This window comes from Chelonia mydas, chromosome 8, assembly GCF_015237465.2.
Source record: "Chelonia mydas isolate rCheMyd1 chromosome 8, rCheMyd1.pri.v2, whole genome shotgun sequence".
Lineage (NCBI taxonomy): Eukaryota > Metazoa > Chordata > Testudines > Cheloniidae > Chelonia > Chelonia mydas.
Window position 1 is genome coordinate 75144574 of NC_057854.1, and position 24655 is coordinate 75169228.

General features: G+C 49.2%; 1 protein-coding gene across 6 annotated transcripts in view; it reads right to left on the reverse strand.

Moving 5' to 3' along the window:
- The window catches only part of LRRC8D (leucine rich repeat containing 8 VRAC subunit D), a 91303-nt gene that overhangs the window by 52650 nt on the left and 13998 nt on the right, over window positions 1-24655 (reverse strand). For 3 of the 6 annotated variants that reach the window (XR_005226460.1, XR_006292733.1, XM_037906553.2), the window contains exons 2-3: window positions 22651-22801; window positions 22122-22226 (exon numbers count right to left, since the gene is read on the reverse strand). The gene's annotated coding sequence lies outside the window, so the exon portion shown is untranslated. Of the gene's footprint in view, window positions 1-22121; window positions 22227-22650; window positions 22984-24655 lie in introns of those variants that run through there. The other 3 variants (XM_043552997.1, XM_037906552.2, XM_043552996.1) reach the window with 2 other exon arrangements.

Below are 24655 nucleotides of genomic sequence, written 5' to 3' on the forward strand. Positions count from 1 at the left end.
TACTACCCAAACAAGCCTGTTTTGACACCAAAGCACTATACAACACAAAGAAAATCTAAGTTAACACAGCCAAAGAAAGGAAAAACAGAACCACATGAAAGAAAAGGCAAGTCTTACAAAACAGCAGTGAGTCAGCTACTGCAGACTGTTTGACTGCTCTGAAAACAAGATGTGCACTTCTTATGTGCCTTACACAATGCTAAAAAATGAAGTAAGACCCTCTGCATATGTTCTGATACAGTAGATAAACAGATCAAAAGAGACACAAACAATGGTAACAAATGTTATTAAGTCATTCCAATTTTGAGCAACATTTTCTACCAGAATATATGCGCACACAATATTTTAACCCTAGGTACATCAATCCAGCTACATTCCTCCCATCTAATAATCGGTCTTTTTGGCAGCAGATCACTCGGAATGGCTTATCTGAAGGACACCTCCAACTGAAAAGGGTCATCTAGATTATATCTAATAGGTTCCTTTTTTAAAATGCCATGACCTCATACCCTACCTCAGTTCCATCAATGTGTTAGAATACTCAAAAAGCCAAGAATAAGCCCCAAGGCATCTTCCTGTGAAGAATCATGTTAAATTCAACTATTCAAAGAAAAGATGGGAGATGTTTTGTTACACAGCACAATCCACATTTATAATATCAGTCTAACGATTAAAGTTACTGTCAAATTAGTTTTCATAACCTTTCTTCCCTCAGACCATTTATAACAAGTCCTTGGTTACTAGCAACTCTCTCTCCTTGACCACACTATAGCCTGGGGGTTTGTGGTTTTGTTTTCAGTCATTGCTCTAAGTTTGCTAAAAGCAGTGTGGCTGATTTTTGTAATAGAACATTGACATAATATATGAAAAACAGACAAAACGATTACTGCAATATTGTTACTATAGAGAAAAAAGTAGGTCAGATGAGACAAACCAACCCTAATATGCCTCTCTTCTGTCCACTGAATAATTAATAGCAGCTGTGGGGTCTTTAGCAACACATATATTACCATAAAATGGTATTTTGCTGACAAGCACATTTTGAATAGGGAACCTCTTGTCTCAAATTCAAAGGGACCCTATCACCTTGAAATCTAATCAATTTCAAAAGTGAATGAAGTCGTTCAAGCGGCAGACTTGCCCACTGAGTCCCTCAGCCAGTTATAGTGGTTTATTATTATTAAACATTCATATTGCAGGAGTACCGAGAGGCTTCAACTAGGTCAGGACTCCATTGTGCCAGGCACTGAATAAACACATCATAAATGACAGTCCATGCCTTATCATATTTCCCTATTTGAATGGGTTCTTTCTCCTCCTACCCATGCTGCTGAGCGTAAAAGCTACACAAGAAGAGAAACTAAACAACCATGCAGAGACAATTCAACCATACTCAAAGTGTTGCCAAATGCATCAGGGAAACAGGAGTATTCTTTCTCCCATCTCATTCAGTTGTATAAGATTTAGGTGTTACTTGTAACAAGATTAGGTAAAAAAATTCAGGCAGAAGGATGATTTTTTTTAAGATGACAGTGTCCCTTTGATAGAAAACAGCAGAAATAGCAGCTGAAGTCAGCTTTGAAATGTTTAATAATAAGAGCTCTCCTTTCCCTGCCTTTCCACCTATATGTATTATGCCTGTTTTAACAAAGTTCCCTTCAGTTTGAGCTACAGGAGACATACCGAAACAAAGAACTCATCAGAGCTGTAGGCAGAGAGCACATAGAAAGAAAGAGTGTGAAAGGCGATGACTGCACAGAGGACAGAATGCTACATAAATAATGAAGGATGCCCATCAAAAAAAGCAGTGCTCAGCTAAGCATTTCAATTATTGCTGCGAGATGCAGAATCATTCCAAAGCTATAGTGGAATCTCCCCCTTTAAACATGTAGATGATTTCTAGGAGTCTAAAAAACCCTTACATTAGCTAAATAAGTGTTTCAGAAAGCAAACTTTTGTTATAAAATTCTCAACATCATGGGAGGAGTCAGTAAAGAGATACTGAGCCTCCAGGTCTGCAATGAGCTCCATGTGGGCAGATCCCAGAGCTCATACAGAGCCCCATAGACCTCTACGTGACTGCAGGAAACAGGTTGCATAGAAATCGCTGAAGAGTATTAGCCTTAGGTTGCAGTGCAGCAAGCAATACTTTAAAATAGTATTTATATGCTTTTATATAAAAAAAAAATTTCCTGTTCATGTTTAGTATTACATTTAATTTGAAAAAATCTTCTCTTCCCTATTTATTCCTACACACACACACAGCGCCAGGGATCTGATCCTCCTTATCATTATCATTTACATTGCAGTATACATACAAAACAAAATATTATGATCCTGTCCCAGAAAAAAGGACAACAAAAGTTCTGAGTTTTCCTCACTAACTAGTATTTCTGTTTTAAAATAAAATGTATCATACTATTATCTTTAGGCAAGGGCACTGGAAATCCATTTCAGCATTCACCACCAATTGCTGAAGGGGACACTGACTCTGGTTATTCTTTCCATCACTGCCCTATTCTCTGCATAATTCAGATTCTGCACAAAATCTGGAGGCGAAATCCTGGCCCCACTGAAGTCAACTGCAAAACTCCCAATGAGGTCATTAGAGTTTTGCCATTGACTTCAATGGGGCCAGGATTTCAGCCTACATCTTGTAGGGGTTGCCTAATTCACGTAAAACAAACTGAATTAATCCTTCACTGCAGCTCAGAGCTGGTCTACGCTACAAAGTTAGGTCACCTTAACTATGAAAAATTTCACACACTGTGAGATGTAGTTAAGCTGACCGAATGCCCAGTGTAGACACTGTTAGGTCAACAGTAGAATTCTTCCAATGAGCTAGCCACCATCTCTCGGGGAGGTGGATTACCTATGCCAAACAGGAGAAGCGCCTCCTAGCCAGCATACCTAGTATCTACACTGAAGCACGACAGCAGCACAGCTGGGTCACTGTAGCGTTTTAAGGGCATGGCTACACTTGCAGATGTAGAGCACTGTGAGTTAAACCAGCCCTCGGAGACTGCAGCAGGGAAAGCACTGCCGTGTGTTCACACTGTCAGCTGCAAGCACAGTGGCGTGGCCACATTTGCTGCACTTGCAGCGGCATTGGGAGCGATGACTTATGGGCAGCTATCCCACAGTGCACCTCTTCCCATTCTGGTGCTGTGGCTGGTGGGAAGGGAGAAGGGGGGCGCGGGACATCCTGGGTCCTGTCCCAATATCCCATGATGCATCGCGTCGCATCCCAGCACTTCCTGTGCTTCTGTCCACATTTGGCACCATCTTTCAATGGTTTTTGTACTGCACGCTCTGTCTTCCCTTTCAGTCTGCGGGAATGGATCCCGAACTTATGAAGAATATGCTGATCAGTCTCGCCAGCACGTCACGAATTGCAGTCGAGTTACTGCTTAAGCTACAAAGTGACAGTGAGGAGTCCGACAATGATGTCGACATGCATAACGCATATGACACGAGTTTGCTTGTGGCATTCACAGACATGCTCACCACAATGGAACGCTGCTTTTGGGCTCGGGAAACAAGCACTGAGTGGTGGGATCACATTGTCATGCAAGTCTGGGATGACGAGCAGTGGCTGCAGAACTTTCAGATGAGGAAAGCCACTTTCATGGGATTGTGTGCTGACCTTGCCCCCACCCTGCGGAGCAAGGACACAAGATTGAGAGCCGCCCTCATGGTGCAGAAGCGTGTGGCTATTGCAGTGTGGAAGCTGGTAACTCCAGACAGCTACCAATCGGTCGCTAACCAGTTCAGAGTGGGAAAGTAGACCGTTGGAATCATGTTGATGCAAGTGTACAGGGCCATTAATCGCATCCTGCTCAGAAGAATTGTGACTCTGGGCAACGTGCATGACATTGCGGCTGGCTTTGCACAAATGGGTTTCCCTAACTGCGGAGGGGCGATAGATGGTACACATATTCCAATTCTGGCACCAGACCACCTACCCGCCGAGTACATAAATCAGAAGGGGTATTTCTTAATGGTTCTCCAGGCACTTGTGGATCACCATGGGCATTTCATGAACATTAACGCAGGCTGGTCAGGAAAGGTGCATGATGCACGCATCCTTCAGAACACAAGCCTGTTTAGGAAGCTGCAAGCTGAGACTTTCTTCCCAGTCCAGAAGATCACCGTAGGAGAAGTGGAAATGCCCATTCTGATCCTTGGAGACCCCGCTTACCCTTTAATGCCATGGCTCATGAAACCATATACAGGGAACCTTGACAGCAGCAAGGAGTGGTTCAACAGGCTGAGTCGGTGCAGAATGACTGTGGAGTGTGCTTTTGGCCATTTAAAGGGCCGCTGGCGTTGTCTGTATGGGAAGCTGGACCTGGCCAATGACAACATCCTCCACGGTTATAGCCGCGTGCTGTACCCTCCATAACATTTGTGAAGGGAAGGGTAAAAGCTTCACTCAGGCATGGACCATGGAGGTTCAACACCTGGAGGCTGAATCTGAAGAGCCAGAGAGCAGGGCTATTAGAGGGGTGCAGCATGGCGCTGTGAATTAGGGATGCCTTGAGGGAGAAATTTGATGCTGAAAGTCACCAGTAATGTTTGGTGCCCTGCACAGGAATGAAGAGCAGTGGTTCCCATACTAGTAGGCATCTGTGTTTGCTACGTATGATGCACTGACTTGCAGTGCCTGTTGCTTTCCTGGGCTACGCTATCTTTTACTTAATGCAATAAAGAATGTTTGCAAAGCCAAAAAATTCATGTACTGAAAAGAAACAGAACTGCTGGGGAAACACACATGGCATGACACATCTGTGCTGTGTGGGAGGAGGGGGTGGGGCCGGGACAATCACAGATTTACATATGTCCTGTTATCATATTCAACCTTCCTGTCTGGAGTGCCGTGCAATGAGTGCTGCCTAAAATTCAGGCTGCCTAAAATTCATGGTGATGGGGAGCTGAGTTCAGTGGGTAAGGGTCGTAGTTTGCAGAGCTGGGTGCTGAAGCTACAGGTGTTGGAGGCAGCTGGTGGCAATAAGAAACTGGATGTTGGGAAAAGTGAGTTGGCGGTGACATGGGGGCACAAGGGAAAGAGTTTGGGACAAGGGCTGCGGGGGAAAGAGGGGGCGCGGATCTGCTCCATCTGCAGTGCTATGAGTGCCTGCATCGCATTCGCTTGGCACTCCATAATGTTTAGGAGTCACGCCGTGGTTTGTTGCTGGTGATCTGCATTCTCCTGGCGGAGCCTCCTTTCGGTCTCCCACCACTCCTGTACTTTTTGATTTTCAGTAAGGGACTGCTGCATGACTTCATGCAGAAAGTCCTCCTTCCTTCTTCGCAGACACTTCCTGATTCTTTGCAGCCTTTTGGACATGGATAACAAGGATGGCTGGGATCTCAAGGTTGCATCTGTAAAGCCAATATGCAACACTTAACAGAGGCAGCACTGCTCACACGAGACAGAGCAATGATTCAGCCGAACTTAAAGACAAGCACAGTGCACACAATAGCAGAAAGTGCTGTCACGGAGTGTGGGGGAGTCCAGGCCCTGCACCCCTCTTCCTGGGATTTACTGAGACTCTCAGCCAGCCAGTAAAACAGAAGGTTTATTGGACAACAGGAACACAGTCCAAAACAGAGCTTGTGGGTACACCCAGGACCCCTCAGTCAAGTCCTTCTGGGGGAGCAGGGAGCTTAGACCCCAGCCCTGGGGTTCCCTGTGTTCCTCCACCCAGCCCCAAACTGAAACTAAACCCACCCAGCAGGTTCCCTGCTGCAGCCTCCGTCCACATTCCTGGGCAGAGGTGTCACCTCCCCCTCCCGGCTCAGGTAACAGGCTCTCAGGTCTCCCGTCCCCAGGGCACATTCCCAGGTCAACACTCCCCCCTCCCTGCTGCGTCACATCGTCACATCTCTCCCCCCTTCGAGACTGAACTGAGCGGGGTCACTGTGACCAGTGACCTGGGGAAGTTCGGGGCCCCCTCTCCGGGACAGCGCATCCGCTATCAGGTTGGCACTTCCCTTCACGTGGACCACGTCCATGTCGTAATCCTGCAGGAGCAGGCTCCACCTCAGGAGCTTGGCGTTGGCTCCTTTCATCTGGTGCAGCCAGGTCAGGGGAGAGTGGTCGGTGCAGACGGTGAAGTGTCGCCTGAAGAGATAGGGCTCTAGTTTCTTGAGGGCCCACACCATGGCCAGGCACTCCTTCTCGATGGCCGCGTAGTGTTGCTCCCGGGGTAGCAACTTCTTGCTCAGATACACGATGGGGTGTCTCTCCCCCTTTTCATCCTCCTGCATTAACACCGCTCCCAGTCCCGTGTCGGAGGCGTCGGTGAACACCACAAAGGGCTTGTCAAAGTCTGGGTTTGCCAGAACTGGGCCACTGACCAGAGCCTCCTTCAGCGCCCGGAAAGCCTCCTGGCACTGCTCGGTCCAGACCACCTTGTCTGGCTTCCCCTTCTTGCATAGCTCAGTGATGGGGGTGGCTATGGCGCTAAAGTGGGGCACAAATCTTCGGTAGTATCCTGCCATCCCAATAAAGGCTTGGACCTGCTTTTTGGTGTGGGGAGCGGGCCAGTCTCTGATCACCTCCACCTTGGCCGGTTCTGGCTTTAGGCGGCCGCTCCCCACCCGATGGCCCAGGTAAGATACTTCAGCCATCCCCACCTTGCACTTCTCCGCTTTTACAGTCAGCCCAGCCCCCTGGAGTCGGTCCAGCACTTGTCTAACCTGGGACACGTGGTCCTCCCAGGTCTGGCTAAAGACACAGATGTCGTCAATATACGCCACGGCAAAACTCTCCATCCCCCTCAGGAGCTGGTCCACCAGGCGCTGGAAGGTGGCCGGCGCTCCCTTGAGGCCGAAAGGCAGGGTCAGGAACTCATAGAGCCCCAGAGGGGTGATAAAGGCCGATTTCAGCCGGGCATCTGCATCCAGCGGCACTTGCCAGTAGCCCTTTGTAAGATCCATGGTGGTAAGGTACCGAGCTCCTCCCAGCTTGTCTAGGAGCTCGTACGGCCTGGGCATGGGGTAGGCATCAGATACAGTGATGGCATTGAGCTTCCGATAGTCCACACAGAACCGGACCGACCCATCCTTTTTGGGGACCAGCACCACTGGCGAGGCCCAAGGGCTGGCCGATGGCTGGATCACCCCCAAAGCCAGCATGTCCCGGACCTCTCTTTCCAGGTCCTGAGCAGTTTTCCCTGTGACTCGGAAGGGGGAGCATCTTATCGGCGGGTGCGACCCCGTCTGCACCCGGTGGACAGTCAGATTAGTGCGTCCAGGCTGGTTGGAAAACAGCTGTCGGTACGGATGCAGTACCCCCCTGACCTCAGCTTGCTGGGCAGGGGTTAGCTGATCCGAGAGGGGAATTGTTTCCAGGGGGGAACCAGCTCTGGTCCCAGGGAACAGATCTACTAAAGGGTCATCTCCCTGCTCCTCCCACTGTCCACACACGGCCAACACCACATTCCCCCTAGCATAATATGGCTTCATCATATTCACATGGTACACCCGGCGGTGGTGCGCCCGGTTCGACAGCTCCACCACATAGTTTACCTCATTGAGCTGCTTGACGACCTTGAAAGGGCCCTCCCAGGCGGCCTGTAGTTTGTTCTTTCTCACGGGGATGAGAACCATCACCTGGTCCCCGGTGGCGTAGGCCCGGGCCCGCGCCGTGCGGTCATACCAGACCTTCTGCTTCCTCTGGGCTCTGGCCAGATTCTCCCTGGCCAGGCCCATGAGTTCAGCCAGTCTCTCTCGGAAGATCAGGACATACTCCACCACTGACTCTCCATCGGGAGTGGCCTTCCCCTCCCACTCGTCTCTCATCAGGTCCAGGGGGCCCCTCACCCTCCTTCCATATAACAGTTCGAAAGGCGAAAATCCGGTAGACTCCTGGGGCACCTCCCTGTACGCGAACAGCAGGTGAGGTAAGTACTTGTCCCAATCCTGCGGGTGCTGGTTCATAAGGTTTTCAGCATCATCTTTAGCGTCCCGTTAAACCTCTCCACCAGCCCATTGGACTGGGGGTGATACGCTGAGGCCCAGTCGTGCCGGACCCCACATTTCTCCCACAAGCACTGGAGCAGGGCCGACATGAAGTTGGAGCCTTGGTCTGTCAAGACTTCCCTGGGGAACCCCACTCGGCTGAAAATGGTCAGGAGCGCATCTGCCACGGTGTCGGCTTCAATGGAAGCTAAGGGCACTGCCTCGGGGTAGCGGGTGGCAAAATCTACCACCACCAGAATGTATTTCTTCCCCGACCGGGTCGTCTTGCTGAGAGGCCCCACGATGTCCATGGCCACCTTCTGGAAAGGCTCCTCTATGATGGGCAAAGGTCTCAAAGCCGCTTTCCCCTTGTCCCGGGCCTTCCCCACCCTCTGACAGGGGTCACAGGATCGGCAATACTGCCGGACCGTGGTAAAGACCCCAGGCCAGTAAAAGTTCTGTAGCAACCTCTGCCGGGTGCGCCGGATTCCCTGGTGCCCTGCGAGGGGGATGTCATGGGCCAGGTACAGGAGCTTGCGGCGATACTTCTGGGGGACCACCAGCTGCCTCCTGATCCCACAGGACTCCCCTTCCCCTGGGGGAGCCCATTCTCGGTACAGGAACCCCTTCTCCCACAGGAACCTCTCCTGGCAGCCTCTCCTCATGGTCCGTCCCACACTGAGGTCGGCCAGGTCCCTGAGCTTCCGCAAGGAGGGATCTTTCCTCAACTCGGCCTGGAACTCAGTGGTTGGGGAAGGGATGGGGCCCGGTTCCCCCTCAGTGGTCAGGTCTGAGGCCTCAGCCTCTCTGAGCCGTGCCCCTCGGCGCTCCCTTCCCACCAGGGTAGGGTCCTGTGCCTCCGGTGTGGTACCCTCCCCAAGGTCAGGGTGCAGTGCCCCTCGCCGGCTCTGGCTACGGGTCACAACCAGGGCGGTCTGGGGGTTGCTTGGCCAGTCCTCTAGGTCTCCCCCCATCAAAACTTCAGTGGGCAAATGGTGGTGCACCCCCACATCCTTGGGGCCCTCCTTGGCCCCCCATTTCAGGTGCACCCTTGCCACGGGCACCTTAAATGGGGTCCCGCCCACCCCCGTCAGGGTCAGGTAGGTGTTGGGCACCACCCGATCTGGGGCCACCACCTCGGGCCGGGCCAGCGTCACCTCCGCCCCCATATCCCAGTATCCATTGACCTTCCTCCCATCCACCTCCAGGGGAACAAGGCACTCTCTCCGGAGGGACAGCCCCGCGCCCACCCTGTAAACTGAGCACCCTGAGTCCGGAGCATCCGGCCCTCTGGCGGAGCTGGCCGGGGGTACTCTTCCCTCCTGAGCAGGTGGTAAACTGGTAGCCCCCCTTTCCTGGGTCGTCTGCCCCTCGTCCAGCTGAGTCCCTACCCAGTTAACCCTGGGTAGGTTGGGTCTGCTCAGTTTGTCCCTGAGCCCAGGGCACTGGGCCCGTACGTGGCCTCTCTGGCCACAGTGATAGCAGCTCAGGTCACGTTGGTCCCCTCGAGCGGGTCGGAGGGGCCCGACGCCAGGCGTTCCCCTTGGGAGGGGGTTCTCCCTATTTCCCCGCTGGGAGGCCCCATGGTGACTCTCTCTCTGCATCGGGGGGGGCCTGTTCTTTTGGGACTCCTCCCGGCTACCCCCTGACCGACTGTTCACAAACTCGTCGGCCAGCTGCCCTGCGTGCTGGGGGTTCGCGAGCTTTTTGTCCACCAGCCACAGCCTCAGGTCGGAAGGGCACTGTTCATACAGTTGCTCCAGTACGATCAGGTCAAGCAGGTCCTCTTTAGTTTGGGCCCCCGCTGTCCACTTGCGGGCATATCCCTGCATCCTGTTGACCAGTTGTAGGTAGGTGGCCTCAGGCGTTTTACGCTGACTCCGGAACCTTCTCCGGTACATCTCGGGGGTCAGCCCAAACTCATGGAGCAGGGCCTGTTTGAACAGTTCGTAGTCCCCTGCCTCCGCCCCTGTCATTCGGCTGTACACCTCCACGGCTTTGGGGTCCAGTAAGGGGGTGAGGAACTGGAGCCTGTCTGCAGGGTCAACCCTGTGCATCTCGCAGGCATTCTCAAAGGCTGTCAGGAAGCTATCTATGTCCTCCCCCTCCTTCCGCTGGGCCAGGAGGCACTTATCAAAGCTCCTTGAGGTCTTGGGTCCCCCCTCACTCACCGCAGCCGGGGCCCCACTGCTCCTCAGCCTGGCCAGCTCCAGTTCATGCTGTCTTTGTTTCTCCTTCTCCTGACGCTCCCTCTCCTTCTCCTGACGCTCCCTCTCCTTCTCCTCCTGCTCATGTTGACGTTGTTTCTCCTTCTCCTCCTGCTCATGTTGACGTTGTTTCTCCTCATGTTGACGTTGTTTTTCATGATCCTCCAGCTCCCTCATTTTCATCTCCCTCTCCCATTCCAGCCGCATCCGCTCCAGGGATGGGGAGCTCCGCCGGGAGGATCCCCTGCTGGCTGCTGGGGTCAGGGTACCCTCGGTATTCGCTGGGCTTCCCCCAACCCCTCCCCCAGGCATAGGTAGGGAGGGTCTCGGGATGTCCTGAGGCAGCAGTCTGACCCCTCCCAGCCTGGTTAGGCCCCGGGGCCCATGCTGCGTCCCCCGGGCGGCTTCCCTCAGGGACAGGGATTGGGTCATCCAAGCGATCCCTCTCCTCCAGCTGGGCAATCAGCTGTTCCTTGGTGGACCTCCCGATGCGCAGCCCCCTCTGCCTGCACAGCTCCACCAGGTCACTCTTAAGGCGTTTAGCGTACATCTCCCGGCTGGCCACTCGCAGGCCGGGCAGCTTTCCACGGTTTCCAGGAAAAGCCCCTAGTGTGCCAGTCCTTCTTGAGGTCACCACCTCTTTGCCAGGGTCGAGCTGCAGACTCCTCCGCCCCTGGGACCACTCGCTGCAATCCCCCGGGGGACCCTGTCACTGCAAAAGTCCTTCTCTCTGGTCACACACTCCCAGGGGTTAACCGCCCCCTGGAACCGTCTCTCTCTGAAGCTTCAGCATGCCTGGTCCCCGTCAATCCCCCTTCGTTTTACTGTTCCCCCGTCACTTACTGCAGGAAGCGCCGTTCACGGGGTGCAGTAGATCCCACCGCTGCCACCAGTTGTCACGGAGTGTGGGGGAGTCCAGGCCCTGCACCCCTCTTCCTGGGATTCACTGAGACTCTCAGCCAGCCAGTAAAACAGAAGGTTTATTGGACAACAGGAACACAGTCCAAAACAGAGCTTGTGGGTACACCCAGGACCCCTCAGTCAAGTCCTTCTGGGGGAGCAGGGAGCTTAGACCCCAGCCCTGGGGTTCCCTGTGTTCCTCCACCCAGCCCCAAACTGAAACTAAACCCACCCAGCAGGTTCCCTGCTGCAGCCTCCGTCCACATTCCTGGGCAGAGGTGTCACCTCCCCCTCCCCCTCCTGGCTCAGGTAACAGGCTCTCAGGTCTCCCGTCCCCAGGGCACATTCCCAGGTCAACACTCCCCCCTCCCTGCTGCGTCACATCGTCACAAGTGCCCATCCCAAAGTGAATGCACATAACCCACAAGAGCCCCAAAATGGTGAGTAACCACAGGGGCAAGGGGCACTGATTGTTTCAGGGTGGTACTGTCCTCCGGGGTGCTGTGCCTTGGGGTGAGCCAACAGATGCAGGGGGCCCTTATACTGAACACTGTCCCCACATTTTCCACAGGATGAGTTCGTCCTGAAAGATATCTCGCTACTGAGGGTGACCTGGGAAGCAAGGGAGGGTCTTCTACTGCAATGCAGTTTCCACCCTGGCCGTTATGCGGCTTTCCTGTGTGCAGCAATGGTCCCCCCTGCCCCACACGGCACAGTGGCGCAGACATGTTAGCCTTACTGGGACATTTTTTCATGGTTTGTGTGCATAAAAAGATCTTCTGTACTTTCCACAGTATGCATCCAATGAAGTGAGCTGTAGCTCACGAAAGCTTATGCTCAAATAAATTGGTTAGTCTCTAAGGTGCCACAAGTACTCCTTTTCTTTTTATTGGGACAAGGATCACAGTAGCTCTGCCAAGGAATCTGCGCAAGCGGATTGCCCAGCTTCTGCATGAGACCTTTGATGAAATCACTGAGGCTGTTTACCGCGATGTAGAGAGCACATCAACACCCTATTCCGCATCTAGGCATAAAGGGCACGCGGCCCTAACCCTTCTCTCTGCAGCCCTCCTTGCCCCAACAGCCCGCACCGAACAATTCCCTTCCCAAAATAAAAGCCGCTTACCGGGCACCTCCTCTGCTGTTTGTTCTTCCACAAGCACTGTCCGCTGCGACTAGCTACCTTCCTCCTGGCTTGAAAACAGCTCCTGGCTGCATGCATCAAGGGATGCCAAGCCGTCCTCTGGCTCTGGGCCCCCCTCCTCCTCAGCACCCTCGCTTCCACTTTCCTCCTCCTGCCTTGTTGCACTCTGGGCTGCCACAGCCTCTGAAGTGTCCATGGTGCTCTTCGGAGTGGAGGTGGGGTTGCCCCCAAGTCTCGTCCAGCTCTTTGTAGAAACGGCAGGTCGCGGGGGCAGCACCGGAGCGGCGGTTTGCCTCCCACGCTTTGTGGTAAGCATTCCGCAGTTCTCTCACTTTAACCCTGCACTGCACTGCATCCCAGTTATGGCCCCTTTCTATCATGGCCCTTGATATCTGCCCGAAGGTATCATAATTCCTATGGCTGGAGCACAGCTGGGACTGGACAGCTTCCTCCCCCCAAACACTGATGAGGTCCAGCACCTCGCCATTGCTCCATACTGGGGATCGCCTGGCGCTTGGAGGCATGGTCACCTGGAAAGATGCTCTGAGAGCACTCCACTCCTGCCTGAGCAAACAGGAAGGGGAATTTCAAAATTCCCAGAGAATTTAAAGGGTGAGTCTGACGCTTGGTCACTTGAGGGCAGGGCAGTAGAGTTCAAAGTGATGACCAGAGTGGCTAGAACAGGCATTGTGGGACACTTCATGAAGGCTGATCAGAGCGCATTAACAGACCAGGGCGTCCACACTGGCATCACGGCGCAGCAAACCTTATACTTCTCACCGAGGTGGATTACCAGGGGCGCTTCAGTGACGGAGTCTGGGTGCTCTCCGTGCCTTGCCAGTGTGGACACCTCAGGAGTTAGGGCGCCCGGGGCTGATTTAATGTGCTCCAACTCGCAAGTGTAGCCAAGCCCTTTGTGAAGACAGGCCCCTAGCTAACATCTCTCAGAGTGGTGGATTTACTACAGCAAAGGAAGAAACCCTTCCGCCACTATAGTAAGTGCCTACACTGCAGCAGTGCAGCTGCAGCACTTCTAGTGTAGACATACCCTCAGGAATCACACATGACCTTTAGTTACTGATCATGTGATGGAGAAAACACACACCAGCCTCTTGTCTTGTTTGCTGATGAAAAGGCATCTGACTAGATGACCTGTGCACGTATGCATCTGAGCTAGTTTTAAGCTCACTGTGTTCAAACCTGCATTGTTGTTTGTTGACTATTTGATAATATTTAAATGCAACCGTAAAGATAACCATTGGCATTGGGCATTCTCCTTTGCTACCTAAATGGCCAATTTATTTTTACATTTCACACACTGGCCTAGTGATTTAATATATATTCTGCCTAAAGGGCCAATTTATTTATCTTCATATATAGGCACTTAAAAACCTAAACTCCTTCTGCAAAATGAGATTTAGGTTCCTAAATCAATTAGGTGTTGCAATGCTGAGTGCAGTAATGCCTAAATACCTTTGAAATCTGGGCTCAGGTGACTTAACAGATAATTAATATTGCTACAATACCCCAGCAGTATTAAAATGATCCTTCAAAAAGAACTCTGCCAGCCTGCCACTGCCACAAAATCTCTTTTCTACCCCTTCACTGTTTGGGGTTCAGTATTACTGTAGTGTCAATATGTAACCTTTTTGTTAGGAGCATGTGCAAACTTAGCATTCCTAAAGAGCACATATATGGGATAAGCATAAATACATAAGAGTACTGAAGCCTTGGTGAGGCCCCTGTCCTTATTTTGCCCTCAGTTTCAGCAAGGGTTTCACTTTCCCAAGTACACTGAATCTGACCCAAAGGAAGACACACAAGCAGCTGTGGCAGCCCATCAAAACATGCCTCACCCTCCAGTTTTCACTTCTGGCAGGACATTTTTTGATGGGTGGCCCATACTTGATAAAGTGTGCCCTCCGTAGGACCAGGGTGAAAACTGGTGTAAGACCCTATTTTGACAGTCTCCCCACACCCATAAAAATCTGTCCCCCCAGGGCAAAGGATGAAAATGGAGCAGGTGTAGCCCAATTTTGAGGGGCTTCCCATACATTACACGGTTAGGAATTAAGATGGTGAACTGCAACATTTTGATGCAAGGCACATTTTGAGAGGACATCATCAATTTGCTAATGACACTTAGTTTTGCACCAGTCTCATCTCACCCAGATGTTGTACCAAACACTTCCCAGTGACTAACGCAAAACTTGACTTAAAGAGCTAACTGGCTGGCTGAAGCTCAACCCAGATAAAACTGGTTCTGCTGATAGCCTGGGTAAATCACCAGAGGAAGTGGTGGCAGTTACATCTAGCTCCTTTAGGAGGGAGCATGGCTATCTTTGTTATTAACAATCAATGAACTCTTGGCTATGCAGGGAATGATCAAAACAACGACAATGAACAGTAGGCAAATAAGGCCATTATCCATCTTCATTACACAAAACCAGCACAGATCAGTGAAATCTCTTACTATTACCTAAAAAGTGGCTATGACTGCAATGCATAAATGGAGTGTTTTTATCCTGATAGCTACCTTGATGTAAAATCCTAGAGAAGACAAGGCACAGGTAGTTTTTACCTTGACATGGCTTTGTGAAGTAAACTCCACGTAAGGAGTATTGGGTTGACCTTTACTAGCTACAATGAGGTTAAATCTATCTGCCTTGTCTCCATTAAGATTTTACATGGAGGCAGATATCTCAATATAAATACGCACCTTTTTTACAATGAAAACAAAGCCATGTGTTGTTCAAAGCAACATGTACTTTCTACTAGGGCTGTCAATTAATAGCAGTTAATGCATGCAATTACCTCAAAAAATTAACACTTCTTTTTAAAACAAGCGTTAACCGCCCACCTCTGAAGACCGGACTGGCAGCAGCTGGGCAAAGAGGGAGGCACTGGCTGAAGCGATTTGGGAGAGCCAGTTAAACACTTTTCATGGGGGAGGGAGGAGCCCAGGCCCTTACCGCCTGCACCATCACCTCCCCACTGGATAGGGACAGCCTTGGGGTGAGCGAGGGAGGCCACCACCCAGGGTGTCATGTTCAGGGGGGCGCTGCTGCATGCCTACAGGGCAGGGGCGCCCCTTCTCCAACCGCCATGCTCCACTGCTACTTCCACCTTCCCTCCCGCATGGAGCCTACCCTGGCCAAGCAGCTCTGGACTGGGAGCCTGCCAGAACGGGTGATGTAAGGGTGTCCCCATCCCCTTGCCTGTGTACATGGTCGCCGCTGAGCTGGGGTTAGGGAACGGGGGGAGCCTGTCTGCTGCTGCTGGTGGCTCAGGAGTGAGTGCTGCTGATAACAGCTGCTACTGGCTGAAAAAGCGTTCAGGCTCATGAGTGTTTTGCTTAAAGAGACAGCGCTCCACCAACATGCGCACCTGCATGTGCGCACACACACACTTCCTCCCCAATACACACACACACCCCAAACCAAAATCTGATATGGCGCCCCTGGTGAGCCAGGAATGGCCAGAGGGCTGAGGGATGGCTGTGGGTTCTGGCAAGATGCAGCCCCCATGCGACATGGTAAATAAGAAGCAGGCAGTATTATCTCCTGTAAATGTAAACAAACTTGTCTGTCTTAATGATTTGCTGAACAAGAAGTATGTCTGAGTGGACTTGCAGGCGCTAAGTTTTACATTGTTTTGTTCGTGAGTGCAGTTATGTAAAAAAATAATTCTACATTTGTAAATTGCACTTTCACAATAAAGATATTGCACTACTGTACTTGTATGAGGTGAACTGAAAAATACTGTCTTTTGTTTATCTTTTTACGTGCAAATATTTGTAATAAAAATTATATAAAGTGAGCACTGTACACTTTGTATTGTGTTGTAATTGAAATCAATATATTTGAAAATGTAAAAAAATCCAAAAATAATTATATTGTATTCTATTATTGTTTAACAGTGTGATTAAAACTGCGATTAATTGAGACTATTTTCTTAATCTTGCAATTAATCACAATAAGTTTTTAAATTGTTTGACAGCCCTATTAAATACATACATCTTTACCACTTCCACCACTTTTCCTTCCCCTGGCAGCTGGTGTTAACAGCACTAATGACTGTAGCTGTTGTTTTAGCAGACTACAGTTTCCTTCCATTCTCACTCTCTCCTGCAGCCAAAGACTCACATGGCTTAGACACATGAAATAAAATAGCCCAGCAGCACAGACTAAAACTGGTGTTACATAAACAAATTACAATAGGCTGACTCAGGACACCACAGTTACTCTGAGTTTGTTATTGATAAGTTTTCATAACTGTGGATGTCACTGATGCACTGAACAACCAATCCATTAGATTTATTTTTCTCTCTCGCTGGAATACTGATATTCTGTAATGTGAAGTTCCAGCTACACAAGGTACCGAAAACTTGCATCAGGCCTGGTGACAGGAGAGAGACACAAAATCCTCAGACAAATTACTTCTTATCCACAGGCCTTTTTGTGTTTGTTTGTTGCCTTCCTCAATCCACCTCCACCAAGTTTTCAGCACCTTGTACAGATAGGGTACGTCTACACAGCAAAGAAAAACCTGCAGCTGATCCATGAAGTTATAACAGGAACAGTGAAGAAGGTAGGAAATAGATATAAATAAAGCATTAGCTGGATCTGATTTTTCCCCCCACACCACACACACAAACCCACATAAATTATATTACAAAAAAAAGAGTTGGTCAGTGAAATGTGGTAACTACTTTTTTTTATTTAATTTTGAAGATAATTGCTAATGCCTACATATTCCACCATTCAGCAGTCACAGAAGCTATTTTTATAATTTTTAAAATATACATTTCTAGCTATAATATAGTTGCAAAGAAAATTGTCCAAAGCCTCATCTTCATAAACAAGTCCTACTGCTTTAAATATACCAGTATAGTCATAACCAGTACAACCTCCTATTGTGGATGCATTTGTACCAGTACAGAAGTGCTTATATTGGTATGGCGTATTTTGATACAGGAAGGGAAATATGGTATACTGGTATAACTGCATCTACACTAGGACTGCACAAGAGTCACATCCCTAACTGAAAATTTGTATACAGACCAGACCCAGCAGTGAGCAGAGTATAAACTGACACCGCTTTTTGGTTTCTATTTGGATTCTTTTATCACATTAAGCACTGTGGCTATGGCCACACTTAGGCTGTGTACATTTAAAATACTACAGTGGCACTGCTGCAGCACTGAGTTGCGCCATTGTTGTGCTTCAGTGAAGACACCACTTACGCCAACAGGAAAGGAGGGGTTCTCCTGTCAGTGTAGGCAATCCACTTCCCTGAGAGGCGGTAGCTAGGCTGATGAAAGAATTCTTCCGTCAACCTAGCACCGTCTACACTGGGGGTTAGGTTGGCATAGCTACGTCTCTCAGGAGGGTGGATTTTTCACAACCCTGAGAGATGTCGCTATGCTGATGTAAGTTCCCAGTGTAGACCTGCCACGTGTAGTCATCCCACGCCTGCAGATAGCTTGAAAAAGCCTCACAAGTATGACTGCTCCATGTATCTCAATGGGGTGTTAATCCTGAAGCCTAACAATGATGATTTAAATATCAGTGTTTACTTCACTGCTGATCATTTTTAGCAAACAAAATGTGCTTATGTAGTTATCCCTCAAATTACCTCTCAAGCCTTATCAGGTGCAAGATGAACATGTTCTACTCAGCACCAAAAAAATCCCACTTCCCCAGTGACAACTTCTATAACACAGAATTGACTTGCCAATTTTCAATATAGATTGTGTAAGGGCAGAATAACGTTAACTTTCATATTAAAATACAAACAAACTCACTCAAGTTATAACACACTAGCTGCATTATTTTCTTATTTAAATCAAAATCTCCAATTTTTATCCAAATCTGCTGCAGATTTTCCAGTCCGCCACATCAAACTGATGCAGAAATTAGGGAGCCCAGTTGCAGGATTTAGGTCAGCTGCATGTGGAATACCTGAGGCCTTGCATATAGACATATAGTTTCTAGTAACGATTCAATAATCCCCTCATCCTTTTATGCAGCTATTTTACTTGTAGATTCAGCTTCTAGCTTTCCTCAAACTCTGTAACAAAGACACTCTAGTTTATCACTTCATTTGGAGAGATGTTTCCAAGTGAATAAGCCACCACCTCTTCCCTGTGGGGCAGGAAGCCAGTCACTGAATCAAAAGAATGCTGGTTTATATTCCCCCAATTACACTAACAGAGCATTCTCCATTTCCTTCAATTATCAAGCCTTCTCAGTGCATACCAGAAAGGAGCTTGCCTTTCCTTAACCATACTGGAGTTATGTACCTAGACTGAGACCACGTCTACACCAGCGAGCTTTCACCAGCACAGCTGTACCTATGCAGCTGTGGCGCTGTAAGATCTCTCGTGTAGCTGCTCTAAGCCAATGGGAGAGAGCTCTCCCACCAACATAGCACTGTGCACACTACCACGTGTCCTGGCTAAACTTATGTCAGTTAGGGGGGTGGCTTATTCCCACCCTTGAGCAACATACGTTTTGCTGACATAAGAGGTACCGCAGACATAGCCTTAATTGTAAATTTCACTGAAAATGCAAAAGGTATGGGCTTGTACACACTAACACTTATGTTGGTTAAACTTGTGTCGCTCAGAGGTGTGAATAAGCCACCCCCTGAGCAACATAAGTTACATCGACCTAAGCGCCAGTGTGGACAGCGCTATGTCATCAGGAGAGCTTCTCCCGCTGACATAGCTACCACCTCTGGCGGAGGTGGCAGAACTCTCTTCCATCAGCATAGAGAGCCTTCACCAGACATGCCATAGCGGTGCAGCTGCACTGTTATAGAGCTTCTAGTGTAGACTAGCCCTAAGTTTCACAATGGACCATTTAAATGAACCATCTCTGTAGACAAATAAAGTAGGATCCAAATTAGTTTGAAATAAATTCAAATCAGGTAAACAGATAAAGTGCTGTGGGACATCTGGCCAGAAAATGTGATTGAGAACAGGCCCCACAGTATATACACAGTAAACAATTTGTCTTAAAAATCTGCAGTCCTAGATGTAAACTAAGGCCCTGATCCTGCAAAGACATATTTAACTTTAAATATGTTAGTAGCTTCATTGATGCCCATGGGACTCTTCATGGGCATAAAATTAAATACATGGCTCAGCCTTTGCAGGACTGGGACGTAAGCATACTAGTCCCTACTAAACCAAAGCACCTGTAGCCCTGCCACCATTCTAACTGCTTTTTAAAATTAAAGAGACAACAATTGTCAAAAATAATTGAGAACATCCAGCTATTTTATGATTTTTTTTCAGAAGATGGATCATTCCGCCAGTTTGTCATTTTTGCACAGCTACGTAGATAAACCTAACAATGCTTTCTGGCAATGTGGAACTTTTGTTTGCAAGTACAAATCCTCAGTTTACAAAAACAGTCACAGCAAATTCTTTCTTTTCTAAATCATTTTAATTAAAACTAGAAAATCTGTAACTGCCAGGCACCACTCTAGCTAATACATTCAATTTTCCTTAGCTCCCCAGTAACACGTTCCTGGAAGGTTGGGCTATATATTTTCCCTGTTAGCATAAAGAATAAAATAATTCTGACAAAACATAAAATCACTCTTCAAAATGTAAACAGTTTTCAAATGAAAGTGTAGTAAGAGTTATAACTTGTACTTACAATTTGACAACAGAGCCTTGATTCAGATTTTGGCATCCAAACTGCCAGTGAACTGCACTATCATCATCCATGTGTCAATTAGACATGCATGAAGGTGCCAAGTATAAGTCCCATTCTCTGATGCTTAAGTGCAGAACTTGTGTATGCTGTGAGTTGGGGGCAGAGTCCTATTGACATAACACACACCAATGACAGCAGCAAAAAGGACTTTCTGCAACTAAAGGATACATGACCAAGTCACTAGTCACTACCATGAACAGCCTACACACCCAGGGAGTCATAGCTGGGTCTGCTATAGGTATATGAAGCATGTAGCCCACTTGCTTAAAAAAAAAAAATCAGATACCATGGACCTCATTTTCAGGAGTGCCGAGCACTTAAAACTCCACCTAAAATCAACAGGAACTAAAGGTTTTCAGTAGTTCTGAAAGTCAGGCTGGTATCACATTCTTTTGTTTTAAAAGTTACTGAGACAAGTGTTCAAACTAACTCAGGCACACCTGGGTGTCTAAGCTGTGCTGCAACCCTGGGTGTCTAAGATGCTGTAAACAGTGCATATTACCTGGAAAGCAACTTTATGGCAGAATTAAGTTGGGGGCAAGAAAGGGAGGGCATACCTCTATTTATTTTAATAATGCTCTTTAATACTCTAGGCTCCTTCTATATTCAAACATTTGAGATCCTACAATATTACGGAATTGCCCTTATGTCACTACCACAAGCCTGCGATGTAATCTTGAATACACATGCCCTACATACTCAATGCATATTACCTGTCTCCTTTTATATGCCAACTCACTCATCCACACCTACCCCAAGTGCCCCTCTTTTCCTGCACTAGGGCATTCCACTTGTATCTCAGCTGTAGATTATGGTTACACCAGCAACAAATTGCATCTTCATGCAAATCACATTCTCATCTCACTTACATGCCCCACGAGTATTTAGATCATATCTAAATCATTGCACAACACTTTACACAGCTGACACATTCAAGAGGTTCCCTCATAGAACATTTAGTGCTTGGACACCCAGGAGTCAAGGAGTCAGTTTAGTGAAAAGGCGACAACTCCTATCAAACAAAGGTATGAAAGAAGATAAAAAGGTACTATGGGCTTGTCTACACTTACAGTGATGCTGTAATGCTTAGTGAAGATGCTACCTATGCCATTGGCATAGGTACTCTGCCTCCCCAAGAGGCAGTAAACTTTGTTGATGGGAGCCACAGCACTGCCTATACCAGGAGTTAGGCTGGTATAACTATATCGCTCAAAGGTGTGGATTTTCCACATTCCCGAGCGATGCAGTTATACCAGCATAAATTGGTAGTGTACACCAAACCTATGTCCATCAAAGCTACTTCCTAGCCCAGCCACTAGCCATGCCCCTGGCTAGTTACATTTCCTTCAGTATCATTCAGAAGATAGAGCAAGCAGTATTACGGAAGAGTGATGGGTCAGCAAAAAGAATACATAGACACGGTTATGTGACTTCCCTTGTACTTGTATTTGTTTGCTCTATTAAATGTATAAATGTATTAAACATATTTCATTATAGATCAAGCATCTTTACTGCAAGCTGCCATGTATATTTACATGGCTGTATAACAATCAAACGCCAAACAGTGCTTTCCAAAAAGAAAGAATGATCCCATACATTTGACGTGCCCTTTTATTGGCTATTCTGTGCAATAACAGTCTTGTTTATACTCTAAGCAGTGTTTGTTATACAGAGAGATTAAGTACAGTTCTACTGATGTATTCCCACCACTCAGAATAACTCTCTTCCAAAAAAAGAAATTATTCACACTCATCATCATCATCATTCTGATGCTGAATTTTAAACCTCAAAATGGAAAGCAAAGGTCTGCACAACAAACTTGTCAAATACCATTATTTCCAATTTATTTCTAGAGAAAAAGGTGCTCGCTTTTGCCTTTGGCAAGATGTAGATGGGGAAGCAGGGCCCCATCTCTTGCAGCTGAAGAAATCTGAAGTCTGTTTGGGAGTCTGTAGGTGGAAGGGAGATGACAGCAAAGCCTGAAGGCCTGTGCTCCTTGCCCATGCATCTTGCCCATCACAAGAACAGGGCATGTTCAAGGAGCATCAATCACCTACTGGCTTAATCCAGAAAAGTCTGGATCAGCAGCTTTGACTCCCAGGTAATTCCGATTGTCAGCCGATAAAGGCAATTACACTCAGGTCTGGCTGAGTAAGACTAAAGGTAACTTACTGCTTCCACACAGGCAGCTGAGGTCAGCTAGCTCTCCCCTATCTCAGATCGCTGCCTGAGAAAAATGACAGCCCCGTGCTCACTCCATGCTTATTCATCTGAAAACTGAACAAAGTAACATTTAAGTATCTCTCCCCCCTGGAGCACAGCGGCTCTGTCACGCTCCGGTAACTCGCCGACACCACCATTGTCTTGAAGGCTCCCTAGCCGCTTCCCCGGCCGTGATAAGATCATCTAGGGAGGCTGCAGGAACAAAGGGCTGGAAGCTGCCGCAGCAGCCGGCGATCACAGGCTGGAACAAGCCGGCCACAGGGAAGAAGCATGCTCAGTGCGAAGTCCTGAGCCAGGAAAACAAGGTGCCCATTTCCAACGCAGCCCCCCGCGCGCCGGAGGGGCTGTACAAGGCAGACGCTATGGTCCAGGTTATGGACCCCCCCCCTCCTCCCCGTTGCCTAGCAAAGGGGGCTGCCGGGGGGCGCGGGGGCAGCGGCTGCTTCTCCCTCCCTCTCCCCCAACCCCGTCTCTGTACCTGATCCGGCTGCGCTCCTCCTTCCTCCTCCTGCCTGCTTCAGCTGGACCCAGCTCGGGCTTCAGCGGGCTCCGGGCGCGGGGGGCCGGGAATCCAGCAGCGGAGAGTCACGCCCTCATGTCGGCCAGCCTCGCGCACCACCGGGCACTTCCTGCGCGACAAGAGAGCGAGAGAAAGCCCGCGGCTGGCGGCGTGCGGCGAGGAGGTTCCGCCGGCGGCATGGGCGCCCCTGCCATTGTCAGCCGCTGCCCGCAGACCCGCCTCCGCAGCCCGCCCCAGCCGCCGGCAGCCCGCGCGCCCGCGCGCGCCTCTCCGCGCAGCGCGGCGCGTGCTCGCTCCGCGAGCGGCCGGGGTCCCGCACCCCCAGCCCCGCAGACTGTGCCTCGCGCGCCGTCCGCAAAGTTTGCAGCCGCCTCGTCGGCAAAGCTGCCCAGACGGAGCGGGAGGGTAGGAAATTGTTTACGTCTGCCCCTCGCCGGCCGGCTGGAGAGACAGGCTGATCCCCGCGCTGGGAGGGGAGCTCAAAGCGAACCGCGGCCGGTGGCCTCTGGCTGCGGGTGTCACGGCCTGGAGGCGCTGACAGTGGGAGGGGGTTGCAGGTAATTGCGTTACCGAAACAAAGGTAGGTTATAAAATGCGAACTTTCGCTGCTGCCCGAAAGATGCACTAGACAGCAATGCATATTTACTGCATGCTGGCTGGGAACGGCTCCTGCTCACTGGCATGCCCCTTCCCATCAGTCATGCTCACTCACACATAACAAGCACATATACCCATCGCCACAGCTCTTAAAAAAACCATTACAGGGCTAGCCGAAGCATGCGCGGTAGCGGCGTTTGCAAGACAGCAGGTGGAGTGGGGCATATCGCAGCGTATGGCCAGGATTAAGGCGTGTGTACATGTTAGATACTTAATGCCGGGGTCTAGCATGTCCAGAGGGATAGGCAAGCTAGACTGACCCATAGGTTAACTCCTTTCTGAAATCAGCGAAATCTGAAGAATAAAAAAATCAATAACTAAGAGTCCCTGAGGATGCAAGATGATGTATGTTTATGACCTGCCCAGATCTTTTGCGAATGCTGTGACAAGGCCCGTTAATCTTTCCTGATAATTAACCTTTATTATGCTGCATCAACTGCTCAACGCAGGAAGCAGTCTCCGTTCAGAGGTAGATAAGGTATCCTATGGTCTCCCACCTTGGTGAGATTGCAGCTGTGGTGAAAAAGGCAACCTCACTGCCTGTGTACCCTAGTGCCTTGCTTCCCCTTCTGCATAAATCCTCCTTTGTGCTTTCATCAGCAGCACTCCCCTTGAGGATTTGTCTACACTTGGAAATGTCCCAAAAATAGCTATTCCAGAGTAAGTGTCCATACTGAGCCATTAAATATACATTCTGGAATAGCTACTTTGATACCTTTCCAAGTGTAGGAACATCCTCACCCATGCTGCTTCAAGTGTACAGCAAGGACATCACCATCTGCAAATAATCCCATGAATCTTGGGTGCCAGTTCAAAAGTGCCCTCCTTATTTTATTTTTATTTAAAAAAATAATGATGAACTTGCTCCAGTCTTAATCCTAGCCTTCTCTAGAACCTCTCCCAGTATTGCTAATCCCAAGCATTCCAAAACCATGGAGACAGGCCCTCAAAATATCATGAGTTTCTGTTCCCCTCTAGCCTTACAAGGTATGCAATTAAACACCCACAACTGACCCATGTCAGCTGACTCAGGCTCTTAGGGTTATAGAACAGGGGTGTAGAGATTTTCCAGACCGAGTCCAAATGTCTACACCACAATTTTACAGTCCTAGCCTGAGTCACCTGACCTGGACCAGCCATGAGTGTTTAATTGCAGTGTAGACATAAGGTTCTTTCCACTCAGCGTAGGTGTTACTTGTAACAATAGAGGGTCACAGTTTCTCTCTTCTGGTGGCCAAACTCACTGCACCCAACAGGGGTTCCTTGTAGTCTTCCATTCCCCCTCAAGCTTGCTGCCACCTTCCCA